Genomic DNA, 14,438 nt, shown 5'->3' on the forward strand with positions numbered 1-14,438 from the left:
CGAGAGGCAACACTGATGTTTCTCTCTTTCTTCGTCCCTTCCCCCCATCTAAAAATAAGTAAATAAAATATTTTAAAACATTTTTAAAAAAACACACACAATGCAATACCATTTTCCCACCAATTAGAACATTAAAAACTAAAAAAATATCAAGTGTTGGAAAGGATACAGAGAAGCCTTGTACGTTGCTGGTGGGAATACGGGTGCAGCTGGTGTTGGGTCCCGATGGCCACGCAGGTGGAGGCTGAGCTCGCCCCTCCCCTAGAACACGTGCCCTGCACACCTATGTTCAGAGCCATTCTTCCTGGGAGACAGCAGAGGGCCAGCTGGACAGCTTCCTCACAACACGCAAAAGAGAGATGGAGACTGCACAGAGGGGGTTGGGGAAGCATGAGAGCTCTTCAGACGCTGAGGGGCTGCTCCAGGACTGGGGGAACCACAATCAATCAATCAATCAATCAATGCCCTGACTGGTGTGGCTCAGTGGATTGACCGTTGGCCTGTGAACCAAAGTGTTGCTGGTTTCATTCCCAGTCAGGGCACATACCTAGGTTGCTGGCCAGGCCCCCAGTATGGGGCGCAAGAGAGGCAACCACACATTGATGTTTCTCTCCCTCTCTTCCTCCCTTCCCCTCTCTCTAAAAATAAAGAAATAAAATCTTTTTAAAAAAATAAAAATGGTGCAGCTGTGTTGGAAAACAGTTCAACAACTCCTCAAAACGTTAACTTATAGAATCGCTATATGAACTAGCAATTCCACTCTTCAGTAAGCACACAAAAGAGCTGAAAACATGTACGCAAACAAGTATTTGTACACAGACACTTCTAGCAGCACTGTCCACAATGGCCCATCCGCTGCTGAGCGGACAGGCAACGCGCGGCCCATCCACACCGAGGAACGCCATTCGGCTGTAAAGAGAATAGAGTAATGGCCAATGCTACAACGGCGATGAACTTCAAACATGATCGTGATGGTTGATTTTACCTGTCAACTTGACTGGGCTAAGGAATGTTCAGAGCGCTAGAAAAACAGTACTCCTGGGTGTGTCTGCGAGGCTCAGCACGTGCTTGGTTAAGAGGTTAGCATTCGATTCAGTAGACTAGGCGAAGGCGGCCGCCCTTCTCACCCAATCCACTGAAGGTCTGAACGAGGCAAAAGACAGAGTAAGGACCACTCATTCTCTCTCGCTCACTGAGCTGAGATGACCTTGTTTTCCTGCCCTTAGACCTCGGAGCTCCAGGTTCTAGGCCTTCAGATCCTGACCTAATTAGACCAGTGGCTCTCCCGGTTCTCCAGCAGGCAGACGGCAGATTGTGGGACTTCTCGGCCAGTTCCTATAATAAATCTCCTCTCGTATCTATTTCTATAACCCCCTCTTGGTTCTGCTTCTCTGGAGAACTCGAGTACGGTTTTGCCAAGTGAAAGAAGCCAGACACGAAGGGCCACATATACTTGGATTCCATGTACGCGATGCACTCAGAACAGGTAAGTCCAGAGGCGGGAGGCAGCCTGGTGGTTGTCAGGGCCTGAGGGGAGGGGGGATGGGGAGCGGCTGCCTAAAGGGGTTTCTTTTCAGGCGATGGCAACATTGTGGAACCATATAGAGGTGGTGGCTGCACAACAATAGGAATGTGCCAAATGCCACCAAAATGGTCACTGTAAAATGCTTCATTTAGGTCATGTGGTTTAAAAAAAGAGAGACAAAAAAGTCACGTCCCTCCTCTGCTCAGCACTCTAACAGCTCCCCATACGTCTCAGAGTAAAAGTCTTGTTACAGAACACAGGTCGGGGGAGGGGGCAATACTTGGCACACCCAGGGATGCAAAAAACTGTTACCGAAACCACACATACATATACAGGGCCAAAGGGGGTCACAATATACTATTACCGAAAGGACCCCCTACTGGGCTCGATTGTCTGCCGCCAGATAGGAAAGACATCTCTCAATGCCAGAGATTTGTGAAAAGGAAAGGTTTATTTAAAGCTATACAGACTTAAAGTAGTGACCTAACATCTTCATTAAAATATCAAAGTCCTTTTTGGATACCCACAGATGACCACAGTGCTTCCTTCTCCCCCTGCCCTAATTCAGGGTACCGTAACTCCAGAAAAGAAGCAAACGTCCGTGTTTCAGGCCGCTGGCACCATCATCTGTGTCGCATCCAGGCAGGATCTCTAATTAATCCAAAGCCATGTGGCACCTTCTCATGGCCCACTGGCAGGAGTTCTTTCACCCTTCTTCCAGGCAAAGTCTCTCCTGCTTCCCAGGCCACACAGCCAAAGGGAGCCCCCCAAAGTTGCATGTTTCTCTTCTACCAAAGCTTCAGGGGTCCCTACTCTGGCCAAAACCACATGGTTCTTCTCAGCAAAGCTGCAGGAAGGGGGGTCATCACTCTGCCAAAGCCGAGTGGTGGTTCTCTCCACCCAAGCTGCACGTGGCTCTCTCTTCAATGGCTGCCACGTCTGGGTTTAAATCCCTGAGCCAATCCTCCTCTGCAGCCCCATTTCCGACTCCTCCCACAATTGGCTACACTTGCCAGCACTCCCGTATCCTTCCAGCTTTACTGGGCTGCCATAGTGAGTCTGGGCAGGTGTGGCCCCATGTCATGGAGCCAATCTTCTCCAAGTTCTCACTCAGGCACTGTAACTCGGGGGGACCTCCAGTTACATCTTTGGTGGAAGTCACTTCCATCCCCCTGGCTCAAAGCATGGCCAAGGCTATTTAGCATACCTATGAAACCAGATAAAGGTTATAGATATGTTAAATGACTGTGCCAGAGGTTAGCTGCAAAGCCACTGCTGTACAAAACAGCTCTCAATGGCCCTGCTCCATTTGCCCCTTCCCCCAACTCACACCTGAGGGGGGGAAGGGGTGAGGACATCTTATATGTCTTTCTAGTATTTCCTGGACACCCTGAGTTCTGGACCCCATTCCAAATCCCTATTTGGGACCCCCTCTTAGCTGCACCCTGTTACAGTCTCACAAGAGCCACAAATCCCCACCCTCATCCCAGCAACTGGTCCCTCCTAATCTTAAAGTGATTATACTTCTTAAAGATTGTATTTATTATTTTTAGAGAGAGGGGAAGAGAGGGAAACATCAGTGAAAAAGGAACATCAATACATGCTCTGACCAGGGACCGAACCACAACCCAGGCATGTACCCTGACTGGCGATCAAACAGGCAACCTTTCCACTTCACAGGAACTGCGGTGCCCAACTGAGCCACACTGGCCAGGGCCTCAGGTGATTATTTTAATTTCTTCTTAGTTTCGTAGTAGATTCCACTGATCTTTGTGGTGACAATGTAGCATCACTCTCATTCGCGAGCAGGTGAGACTGGGCCACCTGCTGTGTGCCAGCGCCTCACTGTGTCATTTCCAGATTACAACAGGCCGAAATGCATCGTGACGATGCCCTAACCTTCTGTCTGCCGTGAGCGTGGAAGCTCCATGAGGGCAGGGCAGGGGCCCACTTCCCATTTGCTTACTGTCTCCCAACTCAGCGTCCGTCCGTCCGGCATGCGACAGGTGCTCCGTGTTTGCTGGGAAACGAAGAGATGAAGGGACTTTGCAACCAGGTCTCCTTGTGGGAGGCTGAGAGGTCTGTGAAATAGTGGCAGATGGAGAGCAATCCCTGCAAAACCTTTGGTTTTCTTTCTGTTTCAGATGAGGAACTTGATAATCAGAGCAGTTAAATGTCTTGCCCAGGGGGACTCTGCAGCTGGGTGACAGCCCACAATTGCCACCTTTCTGTCTTTTCACTGAAGCAGAATTTCTAAGGGGGCAAAGGATGAAAGGTACTACTGACCTTCCACTGCAATGTCACCCAACTCCAGGAAGTCTTCACAAATCCCCTGGGGATAATTAGTCTCAGTTTCCTCCAGACTCTCAAAGAGTTTATTGTTTCAAAAAAAAAATCTATTGTTTTCCCCACAGCCCTGGGGGAATTGCTCTGCAGTGGGGGGGGGGGGGGTCTCTTTGTCTCCCTTTCCTCGGGACCATGCACTATCCAGAGCCGGCACGAACAAGCACCTCTCTGGAGTCACCTTGCTCAGTTTCCAGTCCCGACTCCAAGCCTCACTAGCTATGTGACAAGGGCCAAAGAACAGGCCTTCTCTGGGCTCTTTTCTCCTGGGAAGTGGATAAGTAACGCCGCAGATCTGATGCGCTAGGGCGGAGTGGAATCCGACCAAGCGAATCGGCCTCATTTTTGTCAAGCCTCCATGTTCTGTTTCTCAACAAAGCTTTGGCAAGTAGCAGGAATTTGGGGGAAAGTGTCCAGAACTAGAAGTCGGGAGCCCTGACTTCTATCCCTGAATGGCCACGTAATCTCGGACAAATCCTACCCCCCTCTCTAGGTCTGAAGTCCCAGGTCTGAGCTCAGCAGGGTCTCAAGGAGGGGACCCGCGCTGGTGACATTCTAAGATTCCCGGAGCAAAGGAAAGTGAGTCGGGAGGAGTTGGAGGAGGGGAGGTGGGGCGGACCCGATTGGCCCCCGCGCGCCACGTGTCCATCCCGGGAGCCGACGGCTGGGCTCACGACCCGCCCTACGCCGCGGTTGCCGCTGCTGCTCCGCTAACGGGCTTCCACCCAGGAGCTCCGTGTCCGCGCGTCCGTCTGCGCGTCCTTCTGTTCGTCCGCCGCTCCGCGACAGGAAGCCTTCGCTGCGTGGTGAGTGGGTTGAGGCCGAAGAGGGGATCGCTCTAGGGAACCTCCGGGCCGGGGCTGCGAGGACGCGGGGCAGATCAGTAAACGCCCAGTCATCCCAGACCCTTGCCTCCCGCCGGGACACGGGGAGGGGGCGCCCGGGAGCGGGTCGGTGGGGCGCAGGGAACTGGAACCCAAGGGCGCGGTAACCCGAGAGGGTCCAGGCTGGGTGTGCCTGGGGGAGTGCAGTGCAGCAATTAAAGGGCTGCAGGCGAAGAATCGGAGGCGGATGGCGCCCTGTCTGGGGGAGGGGAGGGGATAGAAGGGAAGAGACCTACGGACTGTGCGGAGGGTGTGGTCCAGAGGCCGAGGGCTCCCGGGCTAAGGCAGCGACAACTGCAGGCCCTGCTTTGTGGGTGGAGGGCGCTGGAGAGACTTTGAAGGCCCGGGGCTGGGGGCAGCTGGATGGGTATCCAAGGATCAGACTGGTAGGAAGGGTGTGGCTGAGCTCAAAGACCGGGGATGTGAAGAGTCAGACGAAGTGGCTTGAGTATGTCGTTGCGGGGAGGACCCGCTGCCCACGCCTCAAGGTCCCATGGACCCTGCCTGCCTCTAAAGGAGGCCCCCAGCTGGTCTCCGAAATGGAGGCAGGGCCCCACCCTTCGTCCTGCCCTCCCCAAGCCCAGTTTAGGCCTTCCCAAAGCCTGGGGGCTTCAGATAACCCCTAGAACACTAGGACCGTGGTGAAGTTCCTTGAACAGAATCCCAGCTCCAGCAACAACTTGCAGTGTGACCTTGAACCCTATCTTTCCTTAGCAGCCTCAGTTTCCATCTCCAAGTCCTGAGTTGATAGACCCAGCCCCTCTCCGAGGAAACAGTGGCTGTGAACATTGATTTACTTGTCAGCTGCAAGGCATAATTGATTACAGGTTTAGGAAGTCTTGATCACAGACTTGTATAGGCCCTGACTGGGGGAGGGGCGGGGGGTCCACTGGGAGGATGAAGGCAGCCTTTGCCTCCTCCCGCCTCCTCCTGGTCTCTAAAGACTGGTGGGTCTTCCAGGACTATTCCAAATTTGGACATTTGGCTCCCGGGTTTGTGAAAGGACTTTGGTTTCCCCAAGTCCTCCCTTTCCCTCCCTTCCCCCTCCTCTGCCCAAAGCACACCTTACATCATGGGCCCCATTGACCCAGATGGGATATCCTGACCTCTTGGTCTTTCCTCTTCTGGGTGAATGACCTGCCCGGCTTCAGCTCCCACGGACTCTGCCCTTCTGGCCCTCAGGGCCTGCCCCATGCAGAGGGTACTGGCCTGGGGGGGTCAGTGGAAAGCTGGGTTATATAGTTCCAGGTGCTGGCGGTCCCTGAACGAGCCCCTGTGCTCTCTGGGCCTTAGTTACTACCCATCTGTAGCAGAGTCTGCTTGAGTTGGCCACCACTTCCAGCGCTGGTATTCTAGGATTCAACTGTTGTAAGATTTAGAATTCTGGGAGTTGGGTGGGGCTGGGTGGCAGGGGCGGCAGAGGCAGCTGTGCCGGTCACTCACCGTTCTTCCTTTGCCTTCCACCCCTGTTCCCAAGACGGGCTGCTAGGATACAGAACACAGTTGCAGTTGCTGGGCGAGGGCCGCAGCTGTTGCTGGGGCAGAACATGTGGCGGGTGTGCAGAGGAGGGGGCTGCCCCTGGGAAGGCGGAGGTCTGACCTCTTGGGGCCGATTTCTGGGGTGGGGTGGGGGAGCTCTGCGGAGATGGGTGGCCGCCAGGGTCTGGAAGCGCTGCACTGCGGCATCCGGAGGGGCCCTGGGCCAGCAGCCCCAACCGCCAACCAGCGGGGTGCCCTGGGCCCACCTGCCCCCTGGGCCTCAGTTCCTTTTTCTCTAGGGGGATGAGAGATGTGTCCGGGGCACCTAGCTGGAAGGACGGGTCGGGGCTGGGTGGCTCTTCTCGTTGTATCGTTCTAGGATTTTCTGGGGAGGCCCAGTAGTGTCACCTGCCTCGCCCCACCCAGCCTCTCCAAGATACTTCCTGGGTGGGGACAAAGCACAGGATGTGGTCTTTACCCTGATTTCTGAGTGTGCATGTCCTCCGTCCCCCCACCCCCACCCCCACGGAGGAGAGGAAGTCTGCCTGTGTGGCAGGGGTGCCGTTATGCTTATAAAGGTCTTGGCTTGCAATCAGCCGCATTCCATTGCCTTTCTTCCCGAGGTCGAGAGGCCCCCCACAGAGACTGGCTAAGGAGGAGTGACTGTCCCTTGGGTTCTTGAAGCCTCAGATCCCCCACCTGCAAAGGGAAGTTGAGTCTGATGTCCACCCTCATGAGATTTTGGAGTGGCAGGTGTGCAAGTGCCTGGTAAACTGCAGAGTGCAGGGCACGGAGAAGCAAGTGCTGCCAGTACAATCCCAGAGGAGTGCGGCGCTGTAGAAGGCCCATGACCTCCGGTTCCTCGTCTGTGAAACGGTGTCCTGGTGCTCCTTAAATAACAATAAAATAGTAACTTCTATTATTTATCAGCCCTTCCGTCTTGGCAGGCCCTGGCCGAGCCCGTGATACATGAGATGCTGTCACCGTGTCCAGTTTGTAGCTGTGGAAACTCAGCCTTGGAGAGCTTAGGGAAGAAATGATACAGTCACTGAATGTGGCCGGAGTGCCAGGGCCTCTCCCAGGCATTAAGCATGTCTTAATTCTTTTCGTTCTCACCACAGCATTTTTATCTCCCTTCTTACCTGTGATGCTAAATACTTGCCCAAGGCGTCTGCATAACAGGTCAAGCCTCAGTCCCAAGGCCTTGCGGCTGCAGCCTCGGTGCTATGGGACAACTACACTTTGCTGTATCTCAGGAAAGTGACTTGAGCTGGGATTCTAACCAGGGGCTGTCCAGTTCCAACCAGTGAGCTGGGGCCTCGTCCAGCCCTAGGATCAATGCTTCTGGGTCAGGAGAGGGAAAGATACTGCTCTCTAAGAAACCTGAGTGCACGAGCTGGGCGTGCCCACGCACAGGGCCCGGAATGCCTTACCCAGGAGGCCCCTGGACGGCCAGGGGCTGGTCCTGGGTGTCCTCTCCTGTTGGGCTGGGGAGGAGCCAACAGGAAAGAGGAAGGGGGAGGACCTAGAGGTTTTAGGCCTCCGACGTGGGGTGTACATACCCCTGGAGGCACCTGTCAACCGTAAGAAACGGCCAAACCTGTAAGAATTTGTGTGAGTTTATTTGAGCCAAACTGACGACAATTGCCAGGAAGCAGAATCTTAAATGGATTTAGAAAATGCCCCGAGAAGGGCAGTTTCAGCACTTGGTTTACAGACCGGAGTCCTGGGAAGGTGGGAGGTGGCACGTGAAATGCACTGGTGACAGGTTAGGGAGGCAGGAGAAGGCCAAGAGGCGAACTCTCTGGGGTTAGAGAAGTAAAAGGAATAGACGCAACTTCTTCTCCATTTGTGGATTTGGGATAGTTCATAGTCAATTATCAACAATAACAACGAGAGGACTTGTGGTCACGCCCCGGTGTGGTGGCCATCCCAGAGAAGGTCCGGAAAAAAGACCTTGACATTCCGAAGGTCTGCTATCTCAGATGCAGAAAGACACCAGACAGGATCAGTCAAGGTTAAGACTGACCTTTGCTGGGGAAGATTCTAGTTCGGACTAGACTGCCCGCTCTGCCTGGCTTTTAGTTAGAAAGTCTTCACTTCAGGGGGGTTATTTTTGGTCTGGGGTTTGTAAGTCTCACCACACAGGCTTCCCCTGAGGTCGTTGGGTTCTGTGTGTGGCCCCCGTCCATCCACACACTAGAGGTGACTTTCTTCAGTCAGAAAGGTACAGGAAATCTTTCAGACTTATTATATGTGCTTTTCATCTCATGCTTAAAAAGTATATTTTTATCATGATGAATGCGCAGTTATTTTCCTTTCTTCCTGGTGGTGTGTAGGGTCCAAACCCACACCTCACTGCACCGCACCGCCAGCTTCATGGCAGTCTCCTCCGTCCCATTTTTTATATTTTATTTATCTTTTAAAGAGAGGGGCAGGGAAGGAGAAAGAATGGAAGAGAAACATCAATGTGTGGTTGTCTCTCATGTGTCCCCTACCGGGGACCTGGCCTGCAACCCAGGCATGTGCCCTGACTGGGAACCGAACCAGCGACCCTTTGCTTCACAGGCCCGTGTTCAATCCACTGAGCTACACCGGCCAGGGCTCATTTTCTCTATGAGTTGGGCAAGTTACTTAATCCTTTGGGTTATTTCCTCTCTTGGCTCTATAACGAGGAATGAATCCACCAGGCTGGTTGGTTTATTTTATTCTCCTGAGGGGGAGCAGAGTTTGCCACCCCCAATTATGCCCTTTTTGGGGGGAGGGGTATTGATTATTTTAAGCTGGTTGTGTTTTAGAAACAAAGGACTCAGGGAGAGCCTTTTACCTACTTCATCCTTGTCTAAAATAATTCAAATAGGAACAGCCTGGCCCAGGAAGGGGGATTATCTTTGCATATTCACTTGACAAATCCACCCGAGCATAACATGAGCCCAGTGAGCCAGACAGAGAATCGGAGGCCAGTCGGATGCCTCCCCCCGCCCCCAGGGTCCCCTTGTTGCCCAGGCGGCCCAGGTGTTCTCTCCTCCTCGTCTGCCTGTACCTTGCCTGCCTCCTCATTGAAGTCCAAGCCACTCTCCCGTTTCTCCTTCACCCAAGATGGTTTATAAGCGTCAACTAGAGATTTGTCATCGAGTCCCATATTCTTATGGAACCCTCATATGTACATATACGTGGTAAGCTGGTTATTCTCTTGTTAAGCTGTCTCATGTTTTTATTAAACCAGCTGGAGAATTTAGAAGGTCTAGTGAAAGGAGAATTATTATTCCTTCCTTACACCGTGATTTTTCAAGGGGGGCACTAAAGGCAGCATTAAAGCTACTCAGTGCATTTCATCCAACAATCGTGATGAGCCACAGGCTACGGTGTGGGGGCAGCAAAGACGCCTGTACGGTACTTTGCAAGGAGAAGAATCATGACTCACACAGACGTAAAAATGACCATGTGCTAAAGATTTTACTTTGTGCATTAACTGATGACTGGACCAGGCAAATGTTATATCCAGCTCCAAAGAGAATCAGTAGACACATTCTTTATATTGAAAGGGATGTACAAATGGAGGCAAACTGGGTTTTCCATCAGAGGGGGAGCAAAACCGACTGCACTCTCCCAGATAGGACCAGGGGAGTGTGGCTCCGAGAACTATTTTATATGACCATTAGGTATGCAAACATTATTACTGAGCTCAAAATAGCTCAAAAACAGAGACTGAAGTCAGACAACCCGAGAAGCTGAAGCACTAGTGCCTGCCACAGCACCGGGGAGGCACGCAGCCTCCACCCACTGGAGCAGGGGCAAGGCCAAGGCCGCAGGGGCGACCCAGGCTGGCCAAGTACAGGTGATCTTGGAACGCAGTGGGGCTTCGGCAGCTAGAGAAATCCCTCCTGGGTTTCTGGAGGAGTTGGCAGAACCATTTAGGAGAGTGGGTAAAAGTGACCGAAGTGTGGAGCTGCTGACTCAGAATCTCGGGGGTTGACCTCTTGCACACATCGGATAGTGTGAAAACCCCCCCAGCGGTTATCCGTGATGTCAGAATGAAAGGCACCGGTGCTAATGCTGGGAGGCCTGGTGGGAAACGCTGGCGGGAGATTCCTGGTGGCAGAATAATCAGGGGGAGTGCCAGGGGCCTTGAACGTGGAGCTATAGGGCGGCCTACAGTGAAGGCAGCTCAAGCTGGAGTCCCTTGGGCACTCCCGGGGCACAGGGGTTGGGTGATACTTTTTGCAGGATCTTCTAGGTTATTTCTTGATTTTTCTCCCATTACCCTCCCCACACACCTGGTTTCACCCCTTAGACCCAACATGTCCTCCCTCCCCAAAAGTGCACTCTGTGCCCCCAAAGCCCACAGCCACCTGTTAAGGACAGAAATGCCTTTTCTGGTGCTGGCGTTTCTGTTCTAACATCTCCTTTCTCTCTTCCTCCACCTGCCTCATTACATTGAGCCGACACTCTTGACGGTGAACTTTCATCAGCCTGGAGTCCTGCTGTGTGTCTTTAATGTTTATAAATATGTAACAAGCACCCAAAGCGGGCCATCCACAGTGGGGACCACCACTCCAATAATGATGGCCACAGTGACAGAAGCCACCACTCACTACATATTTCATCCGTATCTGCCCAGGCCCAGTGTTTTACCGGCATTATTTCCTTGAATTTTTACAAAAACCTTATGAGGTGGTTTTCAGAGATGAGGAGGCTGAGTCAGAGAAAGGACCTAACTCACTGAAGGTCGTGAAGTAAGAATTTGCAGTGTCAGGATTTGAACTCAGGTCGTCGGTGCGAAAGCCGTACTCTTCCTCAGGATGCTGCGCTACCACTGATTCTGTTTTGCTCTGTGCCCGGCACTGTGTAAGAGCTTTTCCTTTGGTGTTCATTTATTTCTTGGTATGTGGAGATACCATTTAAATGCATTTTGCAAATGTGGAAACGGAGATTCAGTTTAGGTAACTTGCTGAAATCACAGTTTGGTCGGGGGAGCGAGCTGTGGCCCACAGCCATGTCCGAGCTCAAAGCGTAGGCCATCCAACTTGGACATGGCCTTCCGCTGTCTACCTGTTGCCAACCAGAACACGAGACCTCGGCTCTTGTCTTCTTGAAGGAAAGATTTCATTTAAGAGACGAAGTGTGATGCGGCAGGCAGTAATGTTTGGGCCACAGCGAAGCACACTCAGCTGGGACATCTATTAAAGCTGGGCACAGTGACGCAAGGAAGGACTTAGCATAGAAGCAACGGCAGAGCCTGGGCTGGGCTGCCTTAGCTCACTGGGAGGTCAGAGGACAGGGGGACGTTCAGGGGCTGCCCCGCTGCTCCCCTGGTGGCAGTTCCCACCTTGTGGGGAACCTTAGGGAAGTGTGGGAAGGAGAGGTGCCTGTGGCGCTGGAGGGCAGGGTGGAGGCTGGGTCCTGTGTCCTGAGTTTTTATTTCTGTCTAGCGGGTGAGAACCTTAGGGAGGTAGGAGGGGAGGGTCTCAATAGAATATTCATCAGCTTTCCAGGTGTGTCCTCTCAGGGCGTGGTCTCCACTGATTGGTCGGCACGAGGTCATTAGTCATCGCCTCCGGTTCTGAGGCAGCTGTGACACCGCTTGTCTGGTTTTGCTGCTTTTCTAGGCCTGGAGCTGAAACAGCACTGAGGCCAAGATGTTATCTTTGGGGAGGAAAAGCCAGGGTCTGCCAGTGATATGTGCTGAGAAGGAAGGACAGGTCACCCTGGGGGCAAGGCCCTTGTTTTCAGGGCTATGCCTGTTGCTGGGCACCCGGGGCCGGCCCGGTGACCTTGTGTACCTGGCCCACCGTCCTTGCTCTGCACTGTCCATCTGACTGCCTACTCGAACATGGCTGTTGGTTTGCCCAGCCCCGCAGTTGGGCAGCAGCGAGCCACAGGCCCTGCCAGCTCTGGTGGGTTCTCTGCCCCAGAACGTTTTTCATAGACTCAGTCCTGAGCTCCCAAAGAGGAAGGGAGGAAACATGACTGCCTGCAGGCTCAATGACTGAGGCAGGTGGCGGCCAGAGCAGCCCCAAGCTGCCAGTCTACCTACCCTTGAGTGGGTTTCCGGAATGAGCAGCCAGGAGGAGCTCGCTCAGACAGCCAGGTCTGGAGAGATTCAGGGTCCTAGGAGGAGAGAGGCCAAGGTCCAGAGGGGCCACACCTGCCAGTTTTGAGAAACTGTTTCAAGGAAGGTAATGAAACCTGCATCCTGGGGCAGGGGTGTGCTAGAGAGGAACGCCGTGGCCGGGGGAGGACCCTCGCAGGACTGGTACTCCGATACATTGCTTTGAAGATCCCTAGGTTTTCCCAAACAGGGAGTGATAATACCCCCATTTTACAGATGAAGAAACTGAGGTCCAGAGAGAGAACCTGGCTTGTCTGAGGTTACAGATAGATTGGGAACAAGAACTGGGGTCTCTCCTTGTGGTCTCAACCTACTGTCTCACCGAAGCCAGAGCTCAGGGCCATGTGGATGCTTTGTTGGGACGTAGGGCCGGGAGGCCGAGATGTTGGATGTTGTCTGGGTCTCGGCCAGTCGCTCACCCTCCCTCTAGGAAGTGAGGGGCTCGGAGTAGTGGGTCGTTATGGACTTTCTGGGTTTCTAAAGCATTAGATATAAAACATTTATTCAGCCAGTTGACAAGTACAGTCTGGGTTGTTCTGGGAAGAATCAGAGCCCCTTGTAAAGCCAGGGTAGACCAGGGCAGATGGCGCCCCCGTGCGTAGGTCCAGAGTGTCCCTGAGCCCTCGGAGGAGGGGCTGCAGGAGATGGGCCCCCCCGAACTGCAGTCTGAACATCTAGCTCTGGAAGAGGCTTGCTCTCCACGGACACACGTGACATGGGCTCACAAAACACACATAAACAGAGCTGAGAGTGTTTTCCCAAAGACTTGGAGGCCCCCCCCCTCTGCTCCGGGGCTCCTAGGAAAGGGGCTCTGGTCCAGATGGGCCTGGGCTGCAGCCAGCAGCTGGAGTTTCCGTCACCAAGGCCAAAAGAAAATTGCTTTGAGGCTGGAGTTGCAGGTGACAGGCCTCAGCCCTCCCCCGCTGCCTTGCTGACTTCTGGGCCTCCTCAGCCCCCATTTCTCTGCTGGCTGTGAAGCTCCTTCATCCGTACTCCCCAGACCCCGGGGAAACTCAGCTGCAGCGGACCCTGGGTAGATGGGAGCCCCCCTCCCCTGCATGGGGTGAGGGAGGAGTTTCCATTTCCTGGGGAGAACAGCTTATTTTCACCAAGGGCCCCTGGTTGTCAGGGCAACAGAAGTGTGTTTGCAAGCAGATGTCTGTCTCTGCTCTTCACTCCCAGCCCCACCTCCAGTCCCTCTGCTGCAGTGTGGGGGACCCGTGAACAGGCTGTGAGGACTCACTGTGAGCAGACACGACAAACCCGTCCTCAGGACTTCCCGCTAGTGCAGTGAATGCCACCATTTACTGAGAACAGATCTTCTTGGCCCGAGTTTGCACTTGAGATAACCTGGGACTCAGACGTGAGTAATATGCCCAAGGTCACATAACGAATAAGTGACAAAATGGACTCGAATCCAGGTTTGCCTGTGTGACTGTAAAACCTGCGTCCCCCTTGTGTCACCCAGTCACCAGGGACGCCACAGAGAGAGCAGGGTTATGGACTGAGACCAGGGCCTGGTTTCCCCTAAGGGAGTTTTGTTTTGTCTTTGAGGTGCGGTGGGTGGATGTGCGGAACTGGAAAGCACTGAGCTGACAGGTCTCCTTGGTGTCCGCCCTCTCTCCTAGCTCAGCTCCCCACAGGCCTTACTGAGTATGTCGGGTAGAGTTGTTATTTTTACTTTTAAAAAGCAATACAGTCCTGGTCAGGTGGCTCAGGCAGTTGGAACATTGTCCTGAACACCAAAACGTTGCAGGTTCGATCCCCAGTTGGGGCATATACCTCGGTTGTTGGCAAGGTTTGATCCCTGATTGGGACCTGTATGGGAAGCAACCGATCAATGTTTCTCTCACATCCATGTTCCTCTCCCCATCTCTCTCCCTCTCATCCCCTCTCTCTAAAATCAGTAAGTATGTCCTCGGGTGAAGATTTTTTTAAAAACCCTAATTTCCATAAAATGGAAAGTGCTGGCTGGTCTTCCTTGCTCTCTTTTTGAAGAGATCGTTTCACTTCCATCTTTGCCTTCCTGCTGGGAGACCTCATTAGCCTGGCCCCTCCCCTTCCTTCTCCTTTGCAAACCAGCCACACCCTCTCC

The 14,438-nt window shown here is 53.2% G+C and overlaps 1 protein-coding gene and 1 long non-coding RNA gene across 5 annotated transcripts in view; one reads left to right on the plus strand and one right to left on the minus strand.

The window, feature by feature from the left end:
- Positions 1-1,957: 1,957 nt before the first annotated feature.
- On the minus strand, positions 1,958-6,640 carry LOC128627527 (uncharacterized). Of its 2 annotated transcripts, XR_008391755.1 has the most exons (3): positions 5,859-6,637; positions 4,989-5,556; positions 1,958-4,728 (listed from the first exon to the last, which is right to left on the minus strand). It is a non-coding gene; the product is annotated as an uncharacterized LOC128627527 (long non-coding RNA). The 2 variants fall into 2 exon arrangements; XR_008391754.1 differs by having other exon boundaries at positions 4,989-6,640.
- ANXA6 (annexin A6) overlaps positions 4,520-14,438 on the plus strand; it is a 47,401-nt gene continuing 37,482 nt past the window's right edge. For 2 of the 3 annotated variants that reach the window (XM_053665876.1, XM_053665877.1), the window contains exon 1: positions 4,520-4,674. The gene's annotated coding sequence lies outside the window, so the exon portion shown is untranslated. Of the gene's footprint in view, positions 4,675-13,513; positions 13,707-14,438 lie in introns of those variants that run through there. The other variant, XM_037156901.2, reaches the window with a different exon arrangement.

Source organism: Artibeus jamaicensis, unplaced genomic scaffold (genome assembly GCF_021234435.1).
Source record: "Artibeus jamaicensis isolate MK-2021 breed Jamaican fruit bat unplaced genomic scaffold, CSHL_Jam_final contig_432, whole genome shotgun sequence".
Taxonomy (NCBI): Eukaryota; Metazoa; Chordata; class Mammalia; order Chiroptera; family Phyllostomidae; genus Artibeus; species Artibeus jamaicensis.